Source organism: Salarias fasciatus, chromosome 8 (assembly GCF_902148845.1).
Source record: "Salarias fasciatus chromosome 8, fSalaFa1.1, whole genome shotgun sequence".
NCBI classification, from domain to species: domain Eukaryota; kingdom Metazoa; phylum Chordata; class Actinopteri; order Blenniiformes; family Blenniidae; genus Salarias; species Salarias fasciatus.
Genome location: NC_043752.1, coordinates 19113099 through 19139474, shown reverse-complemented (window position 1 = coordinate 19139474; position 26376 = coordinate 19113099). Strand labels below are relative to the sequence as shown.

Sequence of the window (26376 nt, the reverse complement as noted above, 5' to 3'; positions counted from 1 at the left end):
TCACCCATCCCAGCATGGTGTTTTTTGTTTTTTTTTTTTGACTATTTTGTGTGTGAAACTATTAATTATTTGACACAAACCTATGTGGGTGCATACGTTCTGATATAGATACGTAGAAATCAATTACTTTTTAAACCATTTATTTTTAGTGCAAAATAATATTTTCATAATAAAAATATTTCTTTAACAGAAAACTGTCTGCTTCTGAGAATAAAATAAATAAATCTTTCCCTAAAAATATCTATTTTGTTATTGCTTAACCTTTCATAAATTAACAGAAAATAATTAAACGCTAAATAATATAACAGTGCCGGATTACACATTTAGTGTAGTAAAAAGTGCAAAAAGAAAGTCTGGAAATGTAAACATCAAATACTGTCTCAAAGTCCACAACAGTAGGTTATCATAGCAGTAGGCAACAGAAGAAAAAAGGGAAACTCAAAAGCACTATGCCACTTCATGCGGAGAGTGGAGACAGCCGATGTTTTCCATTTGTACTTTTCTTGAGACCTTGCTGCAGTCAGGAGTTGCTCGTCTTTCAGTGCTGCAGAGTAAAACTCTGAACAGGTCATTTCATAATTTAGGCCAACAATGGGCTCGCTTCTGATTACCAACCATGGAGCGTCGGAGTGGGGTGGCGGGGGGTGTTCGGCGCAGCGCTCACACGCTTGGTGCGATGCTAATGCGGTGCACCGAGCGTCGGCGCGCCCACGTGTACGGTCACGGCGCCCCCCCCCCCTCTGTACACTGCGCCCCAGGCGACCGTCTAGTTCGCGTCTGGCTGGAACCAGCCCAGGACAAACACACACACACACACACACACACACACACACACACACACACAAAGACACTCACACCCCTTTCACACTGCAATTAGCGGGTCGACCCGTGTTCTGGACCCACTAATAATCGGCTTTTGAGTCCTTTCACACTGCCTGCAGTCCCGCCTGCTGGCGAGCCGCGTCGCTGCGTTTTCCTGCGCCGATAGTGTCCGGCGTTGACGGCGCGACGGAGCAAAGCGAAAGTGAACAACGGACTAGAGCTCAGTCCCCGTCACCTGTAGACAAATCTCCTCTTCCCCATGGACCCATAGGAGCTCTCTGGTCTCGCTATCTTGCCAATATTGGGTCATCTTGACGAAAGAAATCTCACGCTGTGTGCAGAAACAACAACTAGCGCGCTAACGTAGCCACGCTGTGTCAACGTCTTCACGTAAGTTACCGCGTCAACTTGTGTCTGCCTATAACACTCTCCTTCGCCCCTCCCACTAAAAAGCCGATAGTAGCGACCCGCTAAAAACCCGCGTCGATTGCAGGGTTGAAAAACCCGGGTCTATTGCAGAGTGAACCCTTTCACACTGCCATGAGGCACTGCCATGAGGATTAATTAGCGGGTTTAAACGGGTTTTTAGGCCGGTGTGAAAGGGGTATCAGTCACAAGCGTATATGCAGGTTTATATGGGGCAACAGTGCTGTCCATGGTGCTGAAAGTTCTGCATGCATTTACAAAGTATGTTGTTTGCCACACATACGCCAACGGTCATGCAAACATAAACACACACACACACAGACACACACGCACACACACAGACACACACAAACACAATGGCACTCAGTCACAAGCATATATGCAAGCAAACACACACACACACACACACACACACACACACACACACACACACACGCAAACACTTTTGTCTTTCTATCCTCGTGGGGGCCTTCCATTGACTCCCATTCATATCTAACTCCTGACCCTGACCCTTACCCTAACCCACACCAAAACAAAGCGTAGCCCTAAAGAAATGTTTTTGCCATTTTACTTTTTTCAGTAACAACAACATGGCCAAGAAAACGCTGTTTCCCCTCATGGGGACCCAAGAAATGTCCCCAAAAATGACATTGTGCCTGGTTTTCCTCTGTTGTGGGGACATTTTGTCCCCATGACCATACAAAAACCCACGCACACACACACACACACACAATCACAGAGACACTGTCGCAAGCATATATGTGGGTATATATAGGGCAACAGTGCTGTCCATGGTGCTGAAAGTTCGACAAGCATTTACAAAGCATGTTGTTTATAATAATAATTTGTAAAGCGCTTTACATTTCAAAAGAAATCTCAGAGTGCTACAGGGTGAGATTAAAAACAATACTCAAAGGCAGAAATACAAAGCAAAAACAAAACAAAAACAAAAATGACATTTTAAAACACACACGTCAACAGTCATGCAAACGTAAACAAAGACACACACACACACACAGAGTCACAATCCGTTGTCCGTGGTGCTGAAACTTCTGCAAACATTGAAGACGCACAATAAAACACAGACAAAGACATTCACAAGCATTTATGCAGACACAGAGTGTTAACGCAGTTCTGTCCATTGTGCTGAAACATCTACAAATATTTAGGGAGTAGACTGTTTGCTCTTGCCAGAACATGTAGAAGCAGAGAGACACAGAGAGAGAGCATGCAAGAGTGGATACGAATGTTGAGGTAAGACATCACGGTTCGCATAAAAAAGTGTTTCTGGGTCCAGGGAATAATAAAAAGCAGCGTGCCAACACATTGTCACTTCTTCTATAAATTGCACATCTTTCTCTCCATTTCTCTTGGTTCCATAAGATAGGATGTTTACATGGATGACATATTTTTAAACCTTTTCAATACAAACGTCCTGACGGCTCATCATCCTGGTAATGCTGTCTGGTAAGTTAACTGTAGAACTGCAGGTTACACATCTAGTTTTTGACACTTAACAATTATGCAGCTTGTTTCATCTGAGACACAGATTTCTTCTTTTTTTTCAGTTTGGCAGCTGGGGCGTGCAATATTGTATGATTGGAGCCTTGTACTGTCCGATTAGATTTTACTGTTAGCAGCAGGAGGAGGCAACCCTGCTGCCTTTATTTGAAACTGGCATTTGGCATGGCTGCCGGACAGGACCAGGACGGAAATGCTCAGAGAGCAAGAGAGAGAGAAAAAGAGAAAGATAAAGGGGGGGCATTATGGGACACGGAACTGCGTTTGGGGCCGTTCCGGGCCATTTTATGTGTTCCGTGTGGTTTATTTGTGTTTCCTTTCATTGTGGTTGTGTTTTGCTTATTGTTGTGTGCTGTTTGTGTCCTTTTATTTTCACGTGTGTCGGACCGTGGGTCAGGGGAGGTTGCTGGGAGAGTGACCTGGGGCCTATGGGCCGCCTTGATGTTGTCTCGGTGTGGAGTGTGACATGTTCCAAGTGCTTAGTTGTTCTCACAATAAAGTCTTGTTGAGCAATAGAGCAATCTCCTCCTCTTCTCTTGCCTGAAGTCGCCGCTCGATGCTACAATATATGTATGTATACATTCCCACTACGACATATCACATGACAGAGAACAATCCATAACCACAGCACTTATAACTGACAGAGAGACTGACAAAAAAATCCAGAGCTAACACCAGGACTGACAGAACCCCAACATATTATTATAATTTTTTTTTTGTAAAGTTAAACACTACACAATCAGCTACAAAGGGCATCTTAGTTTTTTTTCTTTCCCCCTTCCCTAGAACAGATCACCATTTGTCTCGCCAGCCACAGAAAAACAATTTAACTAATTCCACAAGTAGAATGTGAAGAGTGATTAAAGATCAAAGATCAGCGTGATCATGCAAATGTGATAGTGATAGTGATAGTGTTCGTGCATATCTGACCTCTGACCCCTACGAAGGCCAGAAGCAGGCCAGAGGGGCCCTCAAAGCCCAGATAACCAGCGGCCATCCCAGAGCCCAGATCCGATTCCCTCCCCCAGGCAGACGCCCACGCTCTGGTCCAGAAGAGGGCAGAGGAACGCCTCGGCCTGCAGGCCCGGGGCCCGGGCCCCAGGGAGCCACGGCTGGCGGGAGCCGGCCCACCCCGTGCCCGGGATGCCCGGGGCAGGCAGAGCCGAGAGCCCAGGGCCCAAGAGCCACCCCCCCGCCCCCCACCCAGACACCCAGAGAGAGGGCCATGACCATACCCAGAAGAGCTGGCCCACACGGGCGGCCACCTGCCCCAGGCCAGTACCCCCCCCCCGGCTGCAGACAGGTGTGCACCCCCCGGAGCCAGCAGCCCCCCAAAACCACAGCCAGTCCAAACCCCAGGCCTGCGGGGAAACAACAGACAGATTTTTCAAGGTTATGGTTTGCACTGCTATTGTGTTGTTTAAGGCGTATAATCACACCCCCCCTCACCGTTTACAAGACAAATTCAAACTCAGGGAAAGTTCTTATGATTTGCGAGGGTCTTCGGTCTTTCAAAAAACAAAAGTCAGGACTAGTTTAAAAAGTATGAGTGTGTCTGTCAGGGGGGTTCGTCTTTGGAATGGTTTGGAAGAAGAATTGAAATACTCCAGTTCAATCCACACATTTAAAAAAACTTTTAAAGCAAAAGCAATATAACTAGTATGTGTGTGTATATATACATACATATATATGCGCATGTATATGCATGTGTATGTATGTACATATGTGCATATATATGTATGTCTGCATCTATGTATCAATGTACAGGACTGTCTCAGAAAATTAGAACATTGTGATAAAGTTCTTTATTCTCTGAAATGCAATTTAAAAAACAAAAATGTCATACATTTTGGATTCATTACAAATCAACTGAGATATTTCAAGCCTTTTATTATTTTAATATTGCTGATTATGGCTTACAGCTTAAGAAAACTCAAAAATCCTATCTCAAAATATTAGAATATTTCCTCAGACCAAGTAAAAAAACTAAATTATAACAGCAAAACAAAATCAAACATTTGAAAATGTCCATTAATGCACTTAGTACTTGGTTGGGAATCCTTTTGCACGAATTACTGCATCAATGCGGCGTGGCATGGAGGCAGTCAGCCTGTGGCATTGCTGAGGTGTTATGGATGCCCAGGATGCTTCAATAGCGGCCTTTAGCTCATTTGCAGTGTTGGGTCTGGTGTCTTTCAGCTTCTTCTTGACAATACCCCACAAATTCTCAACGGGGTTCAGGTCAGGGGAATTGGCAGGCCAATGGAGGACAGTAATGCCATGGTCAGTACACCAGTTACTGGTGGCTTTGGCACTGTGGGCAGGTGCCAGATCATGCTGGAAAATGAAATCATCATCTCCATAGAGCTTTTCAGCAGAAGGAAGCATGTAGTGCTCTAAAATCTCTTGGTACACAGCTGCATTTACTCTGGACTTGATGAGACACAGTGGACCAACACCAGCAGCTGACATGGCTCCAAACCATCGCTGACTGTGGGAACTTCACACTGGATTTCAAGCAACTTGGATTTTGCTCCTCTCCAGCCTTTCTCCAGACTCTGGCGCCTTGACTTCCAAATGAAATACAAAACTTGCTTTGGTCTGAAAAGAGGACTTTGGACCACTCTTCAACTGTCCAGTGCTTCTTTTCCACAGCCCAGGTCAGACGCTTTTTCCATTGTCTTGAGTTCAGAAGTGGCTTGACCATGGGAATACGGCTATTGTGGCCCATTTCCCAGACACGTCTGTGAACAGTGGCTTTTGATACCTGGACTCCAGCTTCAGTCCACTGTCTTTGAAGCTTCTCCAAATTCTGGAAGCGGCTCTTCTTCACCATGCTGTTCAGCCTGCGGTCATCTCTCTTGGTTGTGCAGCGTTTCCTGCCACATTTCTCCCTTCCAACAGACTTTTTGTGAATGTGCTTTGAAACTGCACTCTGTGAACAGCCTGCTCTTTGAGAAATGTCTTTTTGTGTCTTACCCTCCTGATGGAGGGTGTCAGTGATGGTCCTCTGGACAGCAGTCAGATCAGCAGTCTTCCCCATACTTGTGATTTAGTTTACTGAACCAAGCTGAGTGTTTTTCAAGGCTCAGGAAACACTTGCAGGTGTTTCGAGTTATTTAGACGATTCAAGTGATTAGTTAAATAGCCTACTAGTATACTTTTTCATGATATTCTAATATTTTGAGATAGGATTTTTGAGTTTTCTTAAGCTGTAAGCCATAATCAGCAATATTAAAATAATAAAAGGCTTGAAATATTTCAGTTGATTTGTAATTAATCCAGAATGTATGACATTTTTGTTTTTTTAATTGCATTTCAGAAAATAAAGAACTTTATCACAATATTCTAATTTTCGGAGACAGTCCTGTATATGTTAGGAACACGTGTTTAGATGTACATGGACCGTTTGTTTATGTATATGTGCAAAAATTGTATTGATGAATTCATAGAATTTATATACAGTTGTAACTTTAAGTAAGCTTTAGTTCTAAATGTTGATGTCTTGCGGACTTGCTATGTCTTGGTTTAAGTTGTCTTTAGGGTTCGGCGGAATAAGTGTTAAACTTCAGTCTAAATCCTTCCGGTGTGTGTAAATGTTAATACGGATGAAATTTGCTTCTTTTTCTTTTTACTTTAATGATCAAACACCGAAGAATAAACTTGATAGGTTGATTGATACAACTTCCAGATAGAAGAGTTTGTTGATCCAGTGATTAGATTATGTGGTGTTTTTTTTTTTATCACATTTGTCTTGATCACCAGCAGCATTATGCAACAAGATGTGATTATCTGAGTTTTAGCTGCTATACTTCTGCATGATTAGGCTACAATTTAATTGCATTTAACAGGGAGCCTGCTGTACATTGACTATGGTGGAAATTCATGGTACATTCAATTTTGGTGGCACGAGTATGTTATTGTCTCAATCATTGTAGCACACACTGGTGTCACACGTGTTTTCCACAAGGAGCTGTCCTAAAATCCTGCATTGTACTGTGAATGAATTAGAGATGACTTCAGGGTTCCTTTAAGGATTTCAACTTAGTAAATTTAGTTTTCAGTATTAATGATTGTGAAGAGTTTGAGTTCTGATGCCACCAAAGACTATAGTCAAAATGCTAAACCAGAGGAATGTTCTCTCCACGCGTGTTCAGTCAGAAAGGAGAGTCTGAGGTGTGAGGCCTGTTTTTTTTTCTCCCTGAAGCTAATTTTAAATGAGTTTATGCCTGTTGCAGTTGCAGAAGAAGATGAAGTTGAAGAATTGAAGAACCATCACACTGTGGTTCTGATGATGGCTCTGGTTCTGCCGTGCCGGGTTCTTTGTGGGCTGGAGCAGTGCATTCTGGGCCCGGGCAGCAGTCAGATGGAGGCTGACTCTCTGGTGAAGCTTGGCTCGGTTCTGCTCCAGTGTTTCCATGTGCTTATGGCCGGAGTGGTGAAGATCCTGCTTGTTCCCAGGTTGAAGGAAGATGGAAATCTCAAAGAACAGAGTTTGTGAAAGTGGAGGCTGTGTTCCTGTTCTGGTGGTCCTTGGTGGGGAGACTGGACTCTGGAAAACAGCCTCTTCTCTCTGGTTAGGCCTTGGTCTGAGGTTCCTTTGCTGTTTGCAGTGCTGGCTAGCCGGTTCTGAGAGCAGGAGGCGTCCCTCCCAGCCTTTCAGAGGTTCTGGGAAAGACAGTCAGAAGATCATGCCAACCTTCTCTTTTCACAACTGTGTCCAGCCAAAACAAAGTCAGGGAAGGAAGCAGTGTTGGTGTGTTACCACTGGTAATATGCCAGACATTCTTCTGTGTTAATCTGATAACCTGCAGGGCTGCCCTGCTTTAATTCTTCAGTCCTGTGATTGTGAGGATAGCAGCTCTCTAGTGAGCAGACTGGACTGGAGATCCAGGAGACAGGAGTTGTCCTCTCTGTGGGAGGCCTGTCAGGTGGCTCACCAGATGCTGCTGAGTTACCGGACCAGTGTCTGTGGCCTGCTGGTGACTGGACCCTGCTGCAGACAGCAGAGAAGAGCGACTCCTACATGGACCTGGATGAGGTCTCAGCATCGCTCAGTACTGGACCAGATCAGGGAAACCTCCACCCCACTGCTGCCAGTTGCTGTGACCCCACTGTTTGGTCCTCCTGGGCTGCATGTTCATTTTTTTTTTTTCTTTTTTTGATTCCTTGATTGCTGATTTTGTTTTTATGGGATGGATGCTGGAGTCTCTTTTGTCCAAACTCCAGAGTTTCAGAGGAAAACATTTCATGTGGAATAACATTTAAATAAATGCAGTATACAATCAATGCATTTACAGAAACAAAGTATACGACCCCTAAAACGTTCAAGTTTTGGCAAAATATCTTTCAATGTGCTTCTGGTAACAGGTTGGTCTTCATACATGTAGCTGTGTCTGTGGCTTACCAGTTTAATTCTGCGTTGTTTGGTATGATTTCTGCTCCTTCAGGCATTTGTTGACCAGCAGCGAATAAAGGAAACAGATGCATTATGGATTTTGATTTATTTAGTTCAAACATCACAGATGTGAAACGAAATGAGCAAATATTTCATGAAGTTTTGCTACATGTTTTTGTCATGTCGTTTCCCCACAGTTATCCCACAATGGTTTTCAAATATCAAAAAGCATCACACACTTTGTAACAAAAGATTGTGGATCATTGGAAGAATGTTCCTTCACTCTGTCTTGGTTTTGCATAGACATACCAGTGATGTGTTGGGAAAAGCCAGCAGCAGAGTCTTGAGTTGTCAGGGATGTGGGTGAAACCAAAAGCAGACTGGAGCTGATCGAGTGGCAAAAACAGGTGATGGTTGAACAAACAAGTCCAGACAGAGGAAATCCACAAGATGGCAACAGAGTCTAAACAGAGTCCCAACAAACCAGAAGAACTGAAGGAGCTCAACTCCCAGGCTGACAGATATCACAAAACTGAAAAGGTCTAAATGAACAACCACACACCGGGGAGAGGAAACCAAACAGACGAGGACAGAGGAGGAGACGAGAACATGACTGATTATCAGGGTGAGAACATGAGGCGAGGCAGAAGACAACAGGTGAAGGACATCACACTGACGAACCAGAGAACCAGAGAGGGACACGGACGGCTGGACGACGGCAGACACCTCCAGGGTGCAAAGCTAAACACAGACAGCAGGTGGAGCTAAATCACACATACAGGACAGACAGGACAGACCATGACAGTCCTCCATTCAGATCTGATGTTCATCTCTCCGCTGTGATGTCCATCCACATGTTCAGTGTTGCCTTTTTTTCTGCAGCTAATAGAATATTGAACAAATACTTGTCTCTCTTTGGACATTCATCAGGATGAGTCCTATACATAAAGTCTTACTTTCCAGAGGCAGGTGACTCCCAAACATTTCTTGAATTGCATTATGTTCTGTATATTACAAACACCTGAGATCATACCTCTCTTTGTTTGAGCCGTTTGCCCTTTTAAACAGGCCCAACAAATGTTTACTTGACTCTGATACATATTTTATCTTCTCACTGATAAAATGTCTCAGCTGCAAGTAGTGACAGAAACTCTGTGCCTCTAATGAATATTTCTCTTTAATCCTTTCAAATCTAAGCTGCGTATTTTCCTCTGTTTGTCCATTCCTTGAATCCTGCATCTAATCTATTTGGAGGAAACTGTATCGTACGCACACCACAGGATCACAATGTCCTCTTCTAATTTGTATTCTGTTATCACTGTTTTCCATGTTTTAAGTTAGCTTGATCCATGAGTTTTCTATATTTCTTATGAGGTCCTGCAGGCTCCTGCCGGCTGTCAGTGCTTGTATGGGAGTGGAGGTCAGGCCTTCTTCAGTGTTTTTCCATTGAGAATCATGAGAGATTACACCAGCATAAGATGGGCCTTCATTGTGCAGCCTAATAGTCATCTCTGAGGGAAGGAAGGCCCCATGCTCCTTTTCTTTGAACAACTGTCGGGTTCAAGGCCGTTTAACTTGCCATGTATATGTGGACAAAATGTCCCATTTATTAAATTGTTTTTCTGCTTTTTCTATTGGTAGGATTCTAAATAGGAACAATAATTTGGATAGAATACCGTATTGGCCCGAATATAGGACGATTTTTTTTCCAGAAATGATATTCTCAAAAATGGGGTTGTGCTATAATCGAGGACTAGATGGAGCCAAAGTACCGGAGGCCTGTACTGCCTCTGCTTGCATGCAGTGGCTCAGCCGCCCAGTTAGGGGGAGGTAGTGAGTTGGACAGAGTGTCAGCCTACAGCAGTGTGAGAAGAAGACTGAGCACGAGTGGCCAGTGTTTGTTTTTCTAGGGTTCATTTCAAACAGCGCATCTGCCTGTAACTACTCGAATATTCTTAGTTGATGTTCAGGATGGAGGTGAAATTGATACTTGTGAGTTTGTCAGTTTGTTTTGAATTTTTTTTTTTTTTAAGTTTCAACGCAGATGCTAATTCCATTAGCATGTCAATGGCATTTCCATTAATAGTTAGCATTGAGCTAGCGCCTTTGATTTTCAGTACTGACTGTTTTGTTTTTAGACAGTGTTCCATGCTGGGTGGTATTTATTCTTAATTTCATCTAGTGGGTTGTAATTGTATTTGAGCAGTTATGTTTTACTTCTATTAATTTAAGATCCTGATAGCCAACCAAAATATTGAAATGATTGCACTGATTTGGGTAGACCAGGGGTCAGCAACCTGAAGTGTTCAAAGAGCCATATTGGACCAAAAAAACAACAAAAAAAAATCTGTCTGGAGCCGCAAAAAATTAAAAGTCTCATATAAGTCTTATATGAAGGCAACACAGGATGTAAGTGTATATTAGCTATATTAGCTTACTATCAAAATGAGTAAGTTAGCTACAAATACATAATGAGCATCATGATTGAATGTTTATTTTCCCTGCAGCACATCCTGGAGAGAATCAAACACCACATGACCCTGCTGTATGATACTTGGTGCTTTAAGTTTAACTTCCATTACAATATCAATGTATTATGTTTTGTCACATTGATGAAATGATAGAAATACAGTCAAGAAATCAAATTTTTGGTGTCATTTTTATTTTGAGGTGTGACGAGCAGGCGTTCGTCACTGGTGAAATGCACTGCACTTTGCACACAGACACTTTTTCTCTCTTTCACTTTGCACTTTGTAATGCACACAGCACTCTAAAGGAGCTAATTTGCACATAAAGAATAATTTGCACAACGATTGTCATTTTAAATTATTTATTTATTGGGAACCGTTTGTCTGTGGGTCTGGTCGGGTGTGGCGGCGGACCTGCAAGACAAACAAATGACAAATGAAATTGGAAACGTGCAATATATGTGCCTGGTTTTAATTAGCTTTTCTTTTCGGTGTTGTCATGCATGCAGTGAGTGTGGAGAATTTAGATATGGTTTAGGATTTCATGTATTTATTTGGGGTCATTAGTTTGGTTTATTCTTAAAGGGGACGTTGATCAGTGGACCTCTTTTTTAAACCTGTAAACACTATTAAATAGTCTGATACCAATGTGAAACGACACCAAAGTGTCGAGTAATGCGGTTCATGTCTTTGCCCGCAAGCCCTGAAAACAGTTCTGCCTGGCTGTGAAGGCTCTGTTTCACTGAGTTTTTTTCAAGCTGGACCGTTGTGACGTAGATGTGATCCGGCTTCCTTATATGGTCATGCTGAGACCCGGCCCAGGCTTCTCTGTGCCTGGTGTGAGTGTTGGTGTTAGATCCAGAGAACATGGCTCCCAGAAAATGTTTATTTGGATATCCTGGAAAGGCAGTTTATTTGGCTTTCCTGAAGACGAAATCGGCCAGGCAGCAGTGGAAATTATTTCTTTTTCCGGGTCAGAAGAAGACAAATACTCCAGTCTCTGTCTGCCAACGGCATTTTGCACGGCACTGTTTTGCAAGCGGTGAGTTAGAACTTTTCAGTGCCCTGTGTTTATTCTGTGTTAGCTATAAAAGCTATTTTAGATGGTAAGGTTGGGTGCTGAAGAAATCATCAGCTGATAGGGGAATAGCGCAAAAAAGTTAGAATTACCACCAACGTCCGAAATTAACAGCCAAACAGCAGATGAATCTTCTGTTTGGCGAGTAAATAGCAGGGTTATCTGCCACACGGGGCAAGCGGGTGAATGTTTTCTACCATAATAATAATGATAGTAAGCGTTTTGGGACGCAAAGTGTGGGATCACTACAAGTTGAAACGAAAAAATAGTGCAGCATGTCTGTGGTGCATCGGAGTTATCCTAGCATAATAGCACATCGTGTGCTACACCAAGACATAGCAGGTTTATTATCAGAGCAGCGTCACTGCAGCAGGTCAGTGAAAATACAACCGTCCCATGAGGGTTTCTGCCAGACCTTTTCAGTCCGGGCGCCCCGCTCGCACTAAATTCTGCAGCACCCGGACAACTGACAGGAAAATAAAAAATAAAAAAAATAGCGCCGCGTCTGCGGCTAATTAGCAGTTGTGCATCACGGAGCAGCAGCGGCGACCACTTGGACACTCCGTGTGAGCAGCGCGCTGCTCGGCATCGCTCCCCCCGCTCGGCAACACACGTTCCCCCCTGGCTAAACTTTTATCCTGCAGGAAACACTGTAGGCGCAAATAAATATTTTTACAATCAGCTGTTTACACGTCTGAGTCCCAGAGGAGAGCCAGCAGTCGTCACCAACTGTCTTTGAATGCACCACACTGCCGAGGAGGTCCTTGAACGCAACGCGAAATTAAATGGAAGTGATTACACAGAAGAGGCGCAACATGTTCAAAAGTTAAGGCTGGATTTCTGAGGAATGTGCCATTTCACAAACAGCTGATATGGCAACGCTTGTCAGTTATCTCAACTTCCATACCGGCAAAGTGGGTGTGACCAATCACAGCGAGTGGGATGTGCACATGGATGAGACTGGGATGGAGTCAACTGAGCAGAGTGTTTTCGGAGGAAGGAGGAAAAGCAAGGAAGCGGCGCAGTAAAAGACACAGATCTAAGAAGCTTTCAGTGCCGTTTATCCTGTATAGGTATTCTGGGGGGGCTACAAATTAAATACGAATGAGCAAAACCGGCCGATCAACGTCCCCTTTAAGTATGGGTTTTGTTTTTGTTAGGTTATTATTATGAGTTTATAGTGAAGGATTTTAACATAGTTTTAGAGATCTAATATTATGTTTTATACCTCCTGGAGTTTTTATGGTTTGACCCTGTTAAAGGTGCTGTAGGCAGGATTTTGCTAGTCAGTGCTAATTTTTCTGTGTTTTCTTTGGATTAAATGTTTTAGTATCCATTGATAATCCTTTAGGAGTGTAGCATAATTGCACTACCGCGAGGGCGCAGCGTTTCCATCTGTCTCTGTTATGAGCTGAAAAGGAATCTCGACAGCTCCAGGTATCTTTGACCAATCAGAAGAGCCCCTGAGGCTCTAACCGAGATTGGTCGAGGGGCATTCGTCACACGTTCTTGTGGGAGGAGCTTAACTTGCGTAAGGGCGTAATGTCAGAGAAAACAGGACAGGATTGGCTGTGCTGGGTTTCAAATTGCCATCTTAGATGGGTCAAATCGCCATCTTGCTTAGGTAAACCTAAGCAAGATGGCGGAGATGCGAAATCCTGCCGACAGCACCTTTAAGCTGAGTGTACTTAAGGGCCCGAAGACTCTCAGTAGATGGAGACCTGTGATTGTGTTGGCGGCAGCTGTGAGCTGTGTGCTGCTGCTGCTGGGGAAGCCTGACTCCAGAAATCCTCCATTGCACCTTTTTGCACTTTTGGCACTTCTGCACTTTATCGTTGATTTTTTTGCACAAGAAAATAAAAAGGAAGTGGACCACTCAACTTTCACTCATCTCTTTGTGCTCACTGTTCCTCCGCCGCTCACGCCACGCTGTTTACATGAGGATTTCAAAAAACCAAAACAAAATGGAACGTGCCTATTACTAATAGGCTTCCTGTAATGTCACACCTTCCCATGGAAATAAAGTGCATCTTCAAACTTCAACAATACAATCCTCTTCTCTCTTTCCATTATCTGGGTAACAGTGCAATAAAACACCTGCAGTTAAAACACAGCCTGAAACTATACAAATAGAACAGCAGCCTTTTGAAAAGGTAAATAGGTTATATAAAATGAAAATAAGCTGTTTAATTTGGATTTCAGTGCATTTCTGTGCATTCTGCAAATGCAAAGTTAGGCAGCCTGAAGTCAGTGCAAATGAATAAAATACAGAACAATCCTTTTCTATTTTCCCTCTGATGGCAGCAACAGACACAAATGAAAAGGCCACAATTGCAAACGAGTAATAAAACAGCCTGCAATTAAAAGGCAGCTTGCTTAAAAAAGTTAACCACAGTAGAAGAGCTTTCTGAAAATGTAAAGCATAAAGTTAAGATAAGGCAGCATCCTCTTCTCTTCCTCCTCCTCTCTCAGCAACAGACAGCACAACACCAGCAGCAATCCTCAGACCTGTGCAATAAAACACAATAACATCCCTGCGTGTCATTCAAATACTGACAAAAATCGGAGATCTCTTTTTAAAAACAGGCACTTTGATAATAAATATGTGCCTATGACAGGATTGTGTTCTCACCCGTTTAATGTGACTTCTGTTTTCGGACATCACTGGACAGCTGCTCAACATCGGGCATGAAAGATGAAGCTTCAGTCTTCACACAGGACTGCAGCTCCTCTGAGGTGTTTGCACCTGAACTTTCTCTCACTGTCTTTGCGGAGAGAAACGGTTTTCCTTGCGTTATTATCTCTCGGGTTGCAACAAAACTTGCAGCTGTACTGGAGTTTGGAGATGAAATCCACTTCTTAAATCCATCTTTGCGCTCCTCTAATTTCTTCAGAAGCACTTTTTCTCTCTCTGCAAACTGGGTGGTCGGCTGCAAATGTCGCATGCCTTCCCTGAAAATGTCTTTATAACTTCTTGTTACAAAGCAAACAGACCATTCCTCCTTGAATCCTCTGTTCTCATCCGCTATCTTTCTCTTTTTACCTTTGGGATCCATGGCCATGACAGACCCGTGGGTTTGTTTACATCAGCCACCTGCCTGGCGCCGCGCCTTGCTGCAGCGCCGTCGCAGGCTGTGACGCAAATCTTTGTTGACAGAAATGTTGAAATTTATATTCATTAAGCACGCTTTTACAGCATTGTAAAACACTAAGAATGTTTGTCATGTTTGTCCTCCTACAGAAACAATATTAAAACAAAAAATACATCCCCCCATATTTTTCCATTTTCATACATTTTTGAAGAGGCTCCAGGGAGCCACTGGGGGGCGCTAAAGAGCCGCATGCGGCTCTGGAGCCGCGGGTTGCCGACCCCCGGGGTAGACAGTCTGTTGGTTGACCAAGGCCCCATCCACTCGAAGCCAAAATGCTCATAGTTCCAGAAACGTTTGCCTGTAAAGACAGAGCTGATTCAATATTTATCACCGTCCACATGACTGTTTTCAAAACGGCTGAAACGTTGTAATAACATGCCAGGCCGCTAGGTGGCGCTTCATTGACAGCCGCTGGAAATACATGGCAATATCATCGCGCCTCTGCCCAGTAGCGCTTCGTGAACTTTTTCGTGGTCGATCCAACATTACAAGAAGCATCCTGCTGACCACTTCATGACAAATATAAAGAGACGTTGATGTGAACTGTTCTTTCTGCGGAAATCACCCTGAAACAACTCAACACCTCTTCTGGACATGTGACGACTCCAAGATCTTTTGGAAGGATTTCTGTCGCTTTGGAATTAATAATGTATACAAGGACTTTACTCTGAGGTGGAAAAATGTGGTTTTTGTTTTTTGTGGTTTTTTTGTTTACAGGAAAAGGACAGATTTTTTTATCATCAATCTACTAATCCTGACATCAAAATTCTTTATTCATAAATGCAAATACAGCAGGCAGAAGCCATCATTTACCCACTTCAAACATGTTGTACTCTCTTATATAAAAATGTTAAAAGACTCTGAAAGCAAAAAAGGCTGTAAAAACTATCAGTATCTGTGAGAAATTTGAGGTGTTTGAAAGAAACTGATCGCTTATTTTGAACCCCCTGGCATAATGTTTGCCATGTACGTGTATATTTACAATAAAAAAAAAAAAATTGCATGAAGCATGGCGTTCTCCATGTTGATTTGTTGTATCCGGTGGTGCTCAAGGAGTAGAATATTTTGCTGTAAAAGCGGCAAAAGGCTTCAGTCTTCAGCAGGACGTCTGCTGCACTGCACAGCGCCAGTGTTATTGTTGTTCACAGTGTTCTGCGCATTTGTTACGATGTAGCGCGACGACGCAGCGTATCAGGAAACGCTCCAAAATAGGAGTAATACGGAGCCATGGATTCAACAGTTTTCAGATCTGTTCACCCTGAGACCTGGTTTCAAAAATGTTCGGTTTCAGATCCACGGAATGCTGAATTCATGTGGATGACAGGGTGAACTGATCAAATATTTTTGAGTTTTGGCCTGGATTCGTCTCCGTGTGGATGGGGCCCTGGAAAGATCAAAATATCATCTGCGTAGCACAGCGATTTATGCTCTCTCCCATGGATGACAATGCCTATTATTTCTTTGTCTTTTCTCACAAGAGTTGTAATTCTAATGCAAAGAACAGTGAACAAGCACAGTCTTGACTTGTGTCTCTTTCCAGAGTAAAACTGTTTGACAAGCAGCCATTTACTTTAATCCTGGCCGTGGGTTCATTATATAATGCTTGAACTGCTTTAATTATTGTTTGTCAGCCAAATTCATGCAGGACTCCATACGCAAAACTCCACTGAGCCGAAGGCCTTTTCTTCATTAGTACTACCATTGCTGCTATTATATTTTTTTGCTTATGGTTAAAAGTTTGCAATGTTCATCAGATATTATCTTGCATTTGACACTCGAATTGGGTTAAAACCTTTCTAGTCGTCCATCCATGATAGAGGTCAACAACCTATAACCTGTATTAAGAACTGATAATGTTCTGTACGATCCACATTCTAATTTTTCCTCATTTTCTTTTGGCCGAGAGCTAAAATGTGGTTGCATACCTTGAATAGAGAAAGATAACGCATAAGGGGGCCCTGAGAAAGGCAAGCTTCGGAATATATTAAAATAACAATATCTTAAAGGTGCTGTAGGCAGGATTCGGCATCTCAGGTAACCCAAAGCAAGATGGCGATTTGACCCATCTAAGATGGTGATTTGAAACCCAGCACAGCCAATCCTGTCCTGTTTTCCCTGACATCACGCCCTCACGCAAGTTAAGCCCCTCCCACTAGAACGTGCGATGAACTCCCCTCGACCAATCACGGTTAGAGCCTCAGCGGCTCTTCTGATTGGTCAAAGATACCTGGAGCTGTCGAGATTCATTTTCAGCTCAGAACAGAGACAGATGGAAACGCTGCGCCCTCGCAGTAGTGCAGTTATGCTGCACTCCTAAAGGATTATCAATGGATACTCTAACATTTAATCCAAAGAAAACACAGAAAAATTAGCAGTGACTAGCAAAATCCTGCCTTACAGCAGCTTTAAGATATAACAAAATATTAATTTCATTTTCTATTTTTGTGGTTTCCTCCCCAAAAAAATCCTGGGTGGTTCTCTTATTGTTTTTTTTTTCTCTCATTCTTTTAAATTTGTAGTTCTCCCAATTTCTTGTTTCTCGTCTTATCGCTATAATTTTCCCTCTCAGAACAGCCTTGAAGGCATAGAAAGAGAGGGAATACATCCCCTCTCTTATTCATTTACAAGTTGAGGTGGATCTCTCTTTAAATCTGTTCTTCATGTCATTAAGCAGGTTTGAATTTCCAGCTATTAATTTTTGGTTAAAGTTTTAAACTACAGGCAGATACACAGGTGGATGAATGCTTAAATCTATTGTTCCAGTTTCACAGGTGTTTATTTTGTCTTTTCCTTACCCAAATATTAAAAAATAATCTATTCCTGTGTATCACGAGTGGGGTGAGGAGTAATATATCGACTAAACCAACCTCCTCAGATAACACATTCATTTTCTCAGTGACTTCGTATTCTGTTCTTTCCCATCAGAAGCATCTCGCTTTGCCTGTAAATAGATTTTCATGTTTCAAACATCTGAATGTTCGCTTTGTACTGGAGGCCTGAATGAACAGTTTCCTGTGTGGTTAGCAAAGCGGACACACACACACACACACACACACACACACACACACACACACACACACACACACACACACACACACAGTCTTGTATTTCTATCCTTGTGGGGACCGTCCATTGACTCCCATTCATGTCTAGCCCCTAACCCTGACCCTTACTCTAACCCTAACCCACACCACAACAAAGCCTAACCCTAAAGAAATGTTTTTGCACTTTTACTTTTTTCAGTAACAACAACATGGTCAAGAAAACACTGTTTCTCCTACTTAGGACCGGAAAAAGGTCCCCACAAGGCACGTCGTTCCAGGTTTTGCTATCCTTGTGGGGACATTTGGCCCCGACAAGGATAGAAATACAAGAACACACACACACACACAATATGCAAAAACCTGCAGAGAGCGACTGACCAAGCAGTTGATAACACTTTGTGGTTTCTGCAGTTTTCCGCCGTGTGCATGATGCTGCAGAGAGGCCCGAGCTGAAACCTGTAAAGTTTAACACCCTGTGGGTAACACCTGCACCGACACACACATCTGATAACCTCTGTGAAAATAAATGCACAAAGAACCTCATCCACCAGAAACACAGTGAGGAATAGAACCAGTTCTGAAAATATGTTACTTTTAGTGCTGTCAGTTTTAATCGCGATTAATCCATTGAGGTCTGCCAATTGGGTCAAAGAAAAGAACTAGAGGGTAATAGTGTTTTTTCCTGACATTGGGACTGATTTATGAGGATTAGATTCTTCATTGCAATTAATCTCAACTTTAAAAAATTTAATTGTTGACAGTTCTCCATGAATTAATCACGATTAATTGCAATCAATGCGATTAAATTGCGATCAATGCGATTAAAACTGACAGTACCAGTTACATTATCAAGTTAGTTGAGTTCATTTTAATGAGCGTCGTCTAATAACTCCAACAGTATTATCAGCATTAGTTTAGCATCAGATTGAGTTTAAGTGATGCTCCTGCGACCGTTAGAGACATAGTATTGTGGGTTGCCTGCTCGTCTTCTTTCAAAGGGCCCCTCTATTTTCCCTCAGTCAACTAACTAAAAACACAGTGAATCAACTGAACACCTCCCTCATATCCTCTACATTTCCCATTAAAACTGTACTTACATCATTTTGATTTACACAGCGAACAAGCTCTTGATCGTGCATAAATATCGGCAGCTTCAGCAGCCTGTCCTGCCCTCTGATTCACCACACAGACTGATACGAGGGTGTACCCAAAAAAAACCGGAATTTGATTATAACTTTTTATTTTTGACATTTCAAAATAAAACACCACCGTCGCCTTCAAAATAATCCCCATCTGCATTCATGCAGCGCTCCAGCCGCGTCTCCCACTTCACCAATGCGTTGTCAGACCCGCGCGTAAAAGTGCCATTTTTTGCCGGCTGCGATTTTTCTGTCACCTCCTCCACATCTGCAAACCGCTGTCCCTTCAGCTCTTTCTTCAACTTGGGGAACAAGAAAAAGTCACTCGAGGCTTCATCTGGCGAATAAGGCGGATGGGAGAGGAGATTCATCTTATTCTTCACCAGAAACTGCGTGACGCGCAGCGCCGTGTCCGCTGGCGCACTGTCGTGGTGGATCAACCGGCTCCACTCCGCCACTACGCGGGCCGCTTCCTCCTCACATCGTCACGGAGCGTCTGAGGACTTCCATGTAGTAGTCCTGGTTTACAGTCTGACCTGGAGGGACAGACTCGCTGTGGACGAGACCCTGGACAGCGAAGAAGCAGCTCAGCATTGTTTTCACGGCTGAGCGCACCCGACGCGCGGACATCTGGCCCTTTTTAAACCACCCGAACCACTCATGGACCTGATTCTTCCCCAGAGCGTCATCCTTGTAGGCTTGCTGCAACAAGGTGAGTGTTTCTGCTGCTGTTTTTTTCCCAGCAAAAAGCAGAATTTAATGTTTACGCGCTGCTCTGGCTTCCCAGGCAATGTCGCCATTTTGGAAAAAATCGCAGACCGCCTCTGCACTCTGTTGCTATAAATAGCTCCTGACAGGCGTCAGTGTAACTCTCGGAGCTCAAATTTCTCACAGATGTGCATGAGGCTTACCTGCAGCACATCTGACGGCCAGAAGTCGGAACTCATTATTATTATTGTTTTCTGACCAAATTCCGTTTTTTTTTGGGTACCCCCTCGTATATTAAACCATCAAACATCTAAACTGCCTTAGCTAACCTCCAGTAACAACTCAACATAAAAAAAAAAAAATGCCAAGAAATACAGAACAAACAGCCAACTTGAAAGCACTGACTCAGTATCTGACTGCTGACGCTGCTGCGTCTTCATTCACTCTTCCTGTGCAGATCTGACTACTGCAAGGACACAGTTTCCAACATGTGAGTGTGTCTGCTGTAAATTCAAACTGTGGTTTCACTACATGAAAAAAGAGAAATGTCCTGATTTCCTCAACTAAATCACACAAATCCCAGTTAAGTCCAAAGTCCTGCTGTCCTGGAATCCACAGTGAATGACCAGAAAACCTTCTTCCATGTCAGTGTAAATAAAAATATCTGTGATGTGGTTTCCAGAGTTCAGTTGATGAGCATCATGTTTATTGAGTTGCTCTCAGGGAGGCAGGCTGCTCTTCAGCCTCAGGGTAGGGGGCGCTACAGAGCCCAGAGACTCTGTAAACACGGTTTCTTCCTCTGCAGCTGGAGTGTCAATCTTCACTTTCTACATAATGGACATAATGGAGGATTAAAAATGGAGTATTACAGTATTTTCTAAAGTGGACTTTCAACTGAAGCAGTGGTATTTACCACGACGGTGGCAGCATGACGAAAACCAGAAATCCAGTCAGAAATGTCTCCAGTTAAAAGCTCGAAATAGCACAATATGTGAGACTTGGGTCAGTATAACATCTTCAACAGATATTTTGTGTAACTGGTATTAGGGGATTGATCCACAGTGACTTTGATTTGTTGGAAAAGTCTGAAAAAACACTCTGGGTTGATGAAGGGTTGACATGCCCACTTTCCTTTTAGGCTTCAAGGTAAATGTCCTGGAAACACGACCACATGTCCAGTACAAGAAGAGAAACAACAGTGAGGGACAGTTTATCAAATGGTTAGAACACGTCACCATTTGAACATTTTAATTACATCTTGTGTCAAATTGCACTTGTTCTTAATCATCCAAACCAGACTAAGACCTTTTCTTTCTAATGGTTGGATTTCAGCCTGCATATCTCCACTTCAGTAATTCTGTTCAAACTTGTGCTGCGGTGTTCACACAGAGGGTGTAGCTTCAGGTGGGAAGAAAAAAAAGAAAAGAAAAAAGAACAATGCCTCAACACGAAAACAACCACAAAATGAAATGTTCTGTCAGACTGGCCAATCACAGCCTTTATTTCCTTCAAAGGAAAAGTCACAACACGATCTCTCTCAGCAGCACCTCTTCCACTGTCTTTCAGTTCTCAGCCGCCACAACCCATGGACCTGCTGTGCCTTTTAGTGCTGGTTCTCTTTGGTATGTTTCTGTATTTGGGATTGTTGTTTTTGAGCAGAGAGCCGCACCGGTAGTTAAAGTGACATTATGATTCTGTGATTTTCTTCATTTCAGGAGACGTTTTCGGTCGTCAAGACTGGATCTCTGAATCAGAAGTGAGAGTGAGACCAGGAGATAACGTCACTCTGTACTGTGACTGTGAACTAGACACTGGAGTGCACATAGTCTGGTACCGGAACTGTTCCCATGAGAACCAGCCAACTCTTATTATGGGTTCAAGATCAATCTCAGAATATTTTCCTCGTTTCACGTTTGTGAGGAATTTCTCCAGCAACACCTACGACCTCCTGGTCACTAATATCACTGATTCTGAAGAAGGCCTCTATTACTGTGGAACTGAAAACACTGAGGTGAAGGATGAAGAACACATCACCCTGACATATGTCTACAGGTTTGGAAATGCCACCAGGATCATACTGGGTAAGAATTCTCATCTGTTTTTGCTGAAGACCTTTGAAAGTGACTTCAGTGAAGTGATTCATTTGTCAGATCATTTAGTTTGGTTTCTTCATTTGTTCCATGATGGAACAACTGCTACACACATGAACACTTCATTCACTGAGATTCACAAACACCTTTTTATTTTCTGTTGCTGAGAATCTTCTCTTGATCAAACCTTTTGTTTGTTGCAGACTCAGAACAACATACCAGTCATCTGATCAGCGCCACCTGCTGGACACCGTGTTTCTCTCTGTCTCTAGTTTTTGCTGCTCTTCCTTTTCTTTGCATGTCTCCGCTGATTTATCGTGGCTGTCGGAAAAGAGGTAACTTCTCCAAATACACTCATTGATTCAGACATGTTTGGGTACACCTTTGGAGTAACGTTTTATATACTGTATAGTTGTTGTTTTTTTCCTTGCTGTCTCAAAGGGTTCCAGAGTGATGGTCAAAGCTCTGATCCAGGAGATGAAAGAAGCCTCATCAAGGTAACTTACTTTCACACTGTGGATGACTGATCGAATAATTACCACAAGTTCACTGACACCAACTGTCAAACCTCAGGATGAAGACGTGTGTCTTGCAGCACTGGAGCTTCTTCAGTCATCTCAAAGACCGAAGAGCAAAAGGCAGACCTTTGACCTCAGTACGTTCTCCGTATGTCGATACAAACACCTTCGTTAAATCTCAGATGTACAAACGCAAAACAATATAATCTGAAATACTTCATTCTCCCTATTTTAAGGTGGGTGCTTTTTTCTTTTCTTTCCTACAAATGTTTTAGGAAGGTTGCTATGAAGCTTGTGTTTCATGTTGGCTCTCTGCAGGGGTGTTAGAAAACTGTTGTTAAAAAAGTTTTATTGCTCACAAGTGAAATCAGGACATATTTTGTTCCACATTACTGTTAATTTTTCTTGAACGCTGTTGCTGTTACATTCAAATTGCATTTAAATGTGAGTTATTTGGCATCGCAGCCACTTTCTACATCATTTTATCAATGTCGCTGTTCATGTATATTCATGTTTTTATTATCTCTTCAATGATTTTACCAGATTTCCTTGTCTTCTTCCGTGATTGTGACTTTCTTTTGTATAATAGTGGTATTTTTCAATTTCGAGGACCAGATTTAGAAAGTTTGAGTCAACGAAATTATTTCTTAACTAATGATTTGTATCAGTGACTGATTCACACAAATCCTCTAATTGATTTGGCTTCAGTCCTGTAACACACTGTATTTAGTGATGGATCTGAGCTCCCTGAACCACCTTCAGTTCTTTCAAAATGCTGCCGTTCAGCTCATAACTGGGACATGTGAGCACATTCATTCGTTGCCTCCTGTCATGAATAAAGCTGATTACAGGACTCTAGTCTACTACTGACCTCTAAGGCTTTCAATGGTCCTCCAACCTGATTAATTAAGGTCAAGCGTTTGTCTTTGAGAACTACAACTTTGTCAAAGCTTCTCTTACCAGCATCACATCTCAAAAATTTTTAATTTTCACTTTTCATCTATTATGAGGCTGATTATTAAAAATGTTCTGGCAGTACAGTTTGACTTTTGTTTTATTTTGTGTCTCCCATTTTGTGTGTGTGTCTTTTTGTTGCCAGCTTGCATCTGAAGGATATATACTGTATTTAAATATGGGGATGTTATGTGTTTCCGAACAAATAACAGGAAATCAGAAACCAGCTAAAACCGGTTTTGGGTAAAAGGCTTTGCAGAGGTTGGGTAAACAGGCTCAACTGGCTCACCACTTCCTGTGCAAAACAGTCATGAAAAACAGCTTCATGGTTTAAACAAGACCTGTCCATCGTACGGGGCTGAACTGGCCCAAGAAGAAAACTGCAAACCAAACGTTGTTTGACAAGACGAGCACGTTGGGCTATATTATATATTTGACCATGATTTAATATGCTGACAGTCATTCGTGAATTAAATCCTCTGTCAATAAATAGAGATGGTGAAGGAGGAATCAAAACATACAGCAAAGGTGGTCTCAACTCAATTTTCTTCATAAACAGCCTAAACAAGCTCAAATTGATTTTTTTAAATCCAAACTTAAAGGTATTTTCAGCAAATGAGGTTATTGAAAACATATCAAATCCTTTTCTGTAATCAGAATCAAAAAAATAAAAATAAAAAGTACAGCAAGAAAGAAAAATCCCTCAAATGAAAAATGAAAAAGCTCCAAACATGTTTTATCTATCACACGTGCTCAACATGTGTTAACTCATTTGTTGATTAAACCACTTCAGTTATTTGAGTAGGAAATTTGGCAAAAAGGCCAGAAAACATTCCGTCTTTAATTTATCACCATCTAGTTGAGCTGGAGCAGTAACGGGTCAGGTCCTCACGTTTTCAGTGAATGGTGGAAATGATCAAACTCAGCCTACTGCAACATTCAACTTATACACATGATGTAAAGTGTTTTTATGGCGTGATGTGTGGACAGGAAGAAGAATCAGGTTCAATTCTGCACTGTGGACTTTAGTGTGGAGTTTGCATGTTCTCTCTGGCCGGCTGTGGGTATAGTTTCACACAACAATCCAAGGAGATGCGCATGATGTATAGTTTCTGAAGGGTTTTTCTCTGTCTGGGAGAGGATGAAATCAGTCGGAGCCGAAGTCCAGCAGAAAGGATGTCTTTTATTACAAGATGCGCAATCAGGGAGCAGATTCACACAGTTCAGAGTCTGTAAGTGAAAAAGCCGAAGCGGTTCTCATCCATCACTGTCTTATACTTTCTCTGAGGTGTGGTCACTATTACATCAGTTACTAAGAATCTTCTGAAGAGCAGCATTAAGCAAAACAAATACTTAATAAGCGGCCTTGGCAGGGGTCATAATGACCTGTACCATTATGACCCGTACCAGGCCGTGCAGGCACTGCCATCCCAGCAGGACACATCAGCAAGCAAAAGCTTCTTTTAACAGTACAGAGTATCACCAGTGTATTTATCACCCTTCAGTCCCCCTTTGAACTTTGTAAAAAGTTCACATAGCATCGTTAATAGAAACCCATACAAAATGCATTGTTATAAAATCCACATAGAATGTTACAAAAGCGTTATAAAAAATCCATATAAAATGTTGCAAAAGCGTAGCCTTCTCGATCCGGGTTATCTCACATATGTACTGGATGGAAAACCTTTCCTCCAGGAACTTGAAACCTTCACAATACCACAGATCACAACTCCAGCAATGAGCATTAGATTATATATTTTCCAGTAGAAAACAGCAAATGAGCAGAAATTTTGATTTTGTGAGTCCCCCTTTGAGGTTCACTAGAACCTCACACCACCAATCAAAATTTAACATCACCAATCAAAATTTAGAGAGCAGCACGGGCTGCTATGTTCGAATTGGTAGCGAAATCAGAACCACTAATTGTAGTTGGGGTTGGACTCGGGGAAGGTGTGGCATCAGTAGACTGATACCTTTCCCAGGGACGTTCCAGACAGATCAAAGCTATAGCCACACACAGAGATACAAAGAATACAAACCACATTGTCCTTCGCGTGAGCCACGGGTCACCCCAAGGTGCCCACCTAGGTCAGGATCTGCTCGTTAATGCAGTGTACCGGTTCATTGTTTCCTGCAAAAATGAACACACACAACAAAATACAAAGTAGGAGGGTCTTCCACCCTTGCCCTACTTAATTCTTGCGTTGGTAGCTTGGCACGCTACTTGGAGGAGGGTGAGCGCTCCGGTATCCTCACCCCCTTTCACCTCTCGATGTTCCTGGAATCCTGTCTTCTGAGGCTAAGGGTGGACTACCTTGCCTCTCTCTTGTGGGGAGCGTTATTCTGGCTCCTTGTTGCTTGGCTGAGGCGTGGTCGGGATGGTGTGACTTAGATGGTACCACGTGTCACCCTTTCCTTTGAGCCGGACCGCGTGGGAGGTACGTTCCGTCACCTCGTATGGTCCAGTCCAACGGGGTTCAGACCACTTCCTCTTGTTGGCCTTCAGCAGAACGTGAGTCGCACCACCGTCTTCAGTCACATGGGGCGTTGATTGTGACTCTTCAGGACCTCTGGCGTTCTGGAACCTGGAATTATAAGCACTCACAACATCAGCCATGTCATGCTTACCTTCACCAGTCTTTGTGGGCAACGGTCCTGTCGGTCCTGGGAAACTCCGCTGAGTGTTAAGTTCATACGGAGACATTCCTCTCCTAGAACTTAAAGACATTCTGACAGACATCAGTGCAAGAGGGAGCGCCTTTAACCACGTCAGTCCTGTTGAAGTCATAATTTTAGCCAGTTTTTCTTTCAAAGTTCTGTTCATTCTCTCCACCAGTCCTTGGGACTGAGGATGGTACACTGAACCGAATTTGTGCCTGAGCCCAAGCATCTTTTCCACCTCTTGGAGGTGTGTGTTTTTGAAATGTGTCCCATTGTCAGATCTTATTAGTTTGGGGAACCCATGGGTTGGAATGTAATGGTTTACCAAGGCTTTTACCACATTCTGTGCTGTTTCTCTCCTGCATGGATATGCTTCTGGCCAGCCTGAACAGCTGTC

The 26376-nt window shown here is 42.8% G+C and overlaps 1 long non-coding RNA gene across 1 annotated transcript; it reads left to right on the top strand.

The window, feature by feature from the left end:
* The first annotated feature begins 21269 nt into the window (after positions 1–21269).
* LOC115393482 (uncharacterized) lies at positions 21270–23398 on the top strand. The gene is made up of 5 exons (XR_003931961.1): positions 21270–21378; positions 21472–21837; positions 22050–22181; positions 22288–22343; positions 22420–23398. It is a non-coding gene; the product is annotated as an uncharacterized LOC115393482 (long non-coding RNA).
* Positions 23399–26376: the final 2978 nt, after the last annotated feature.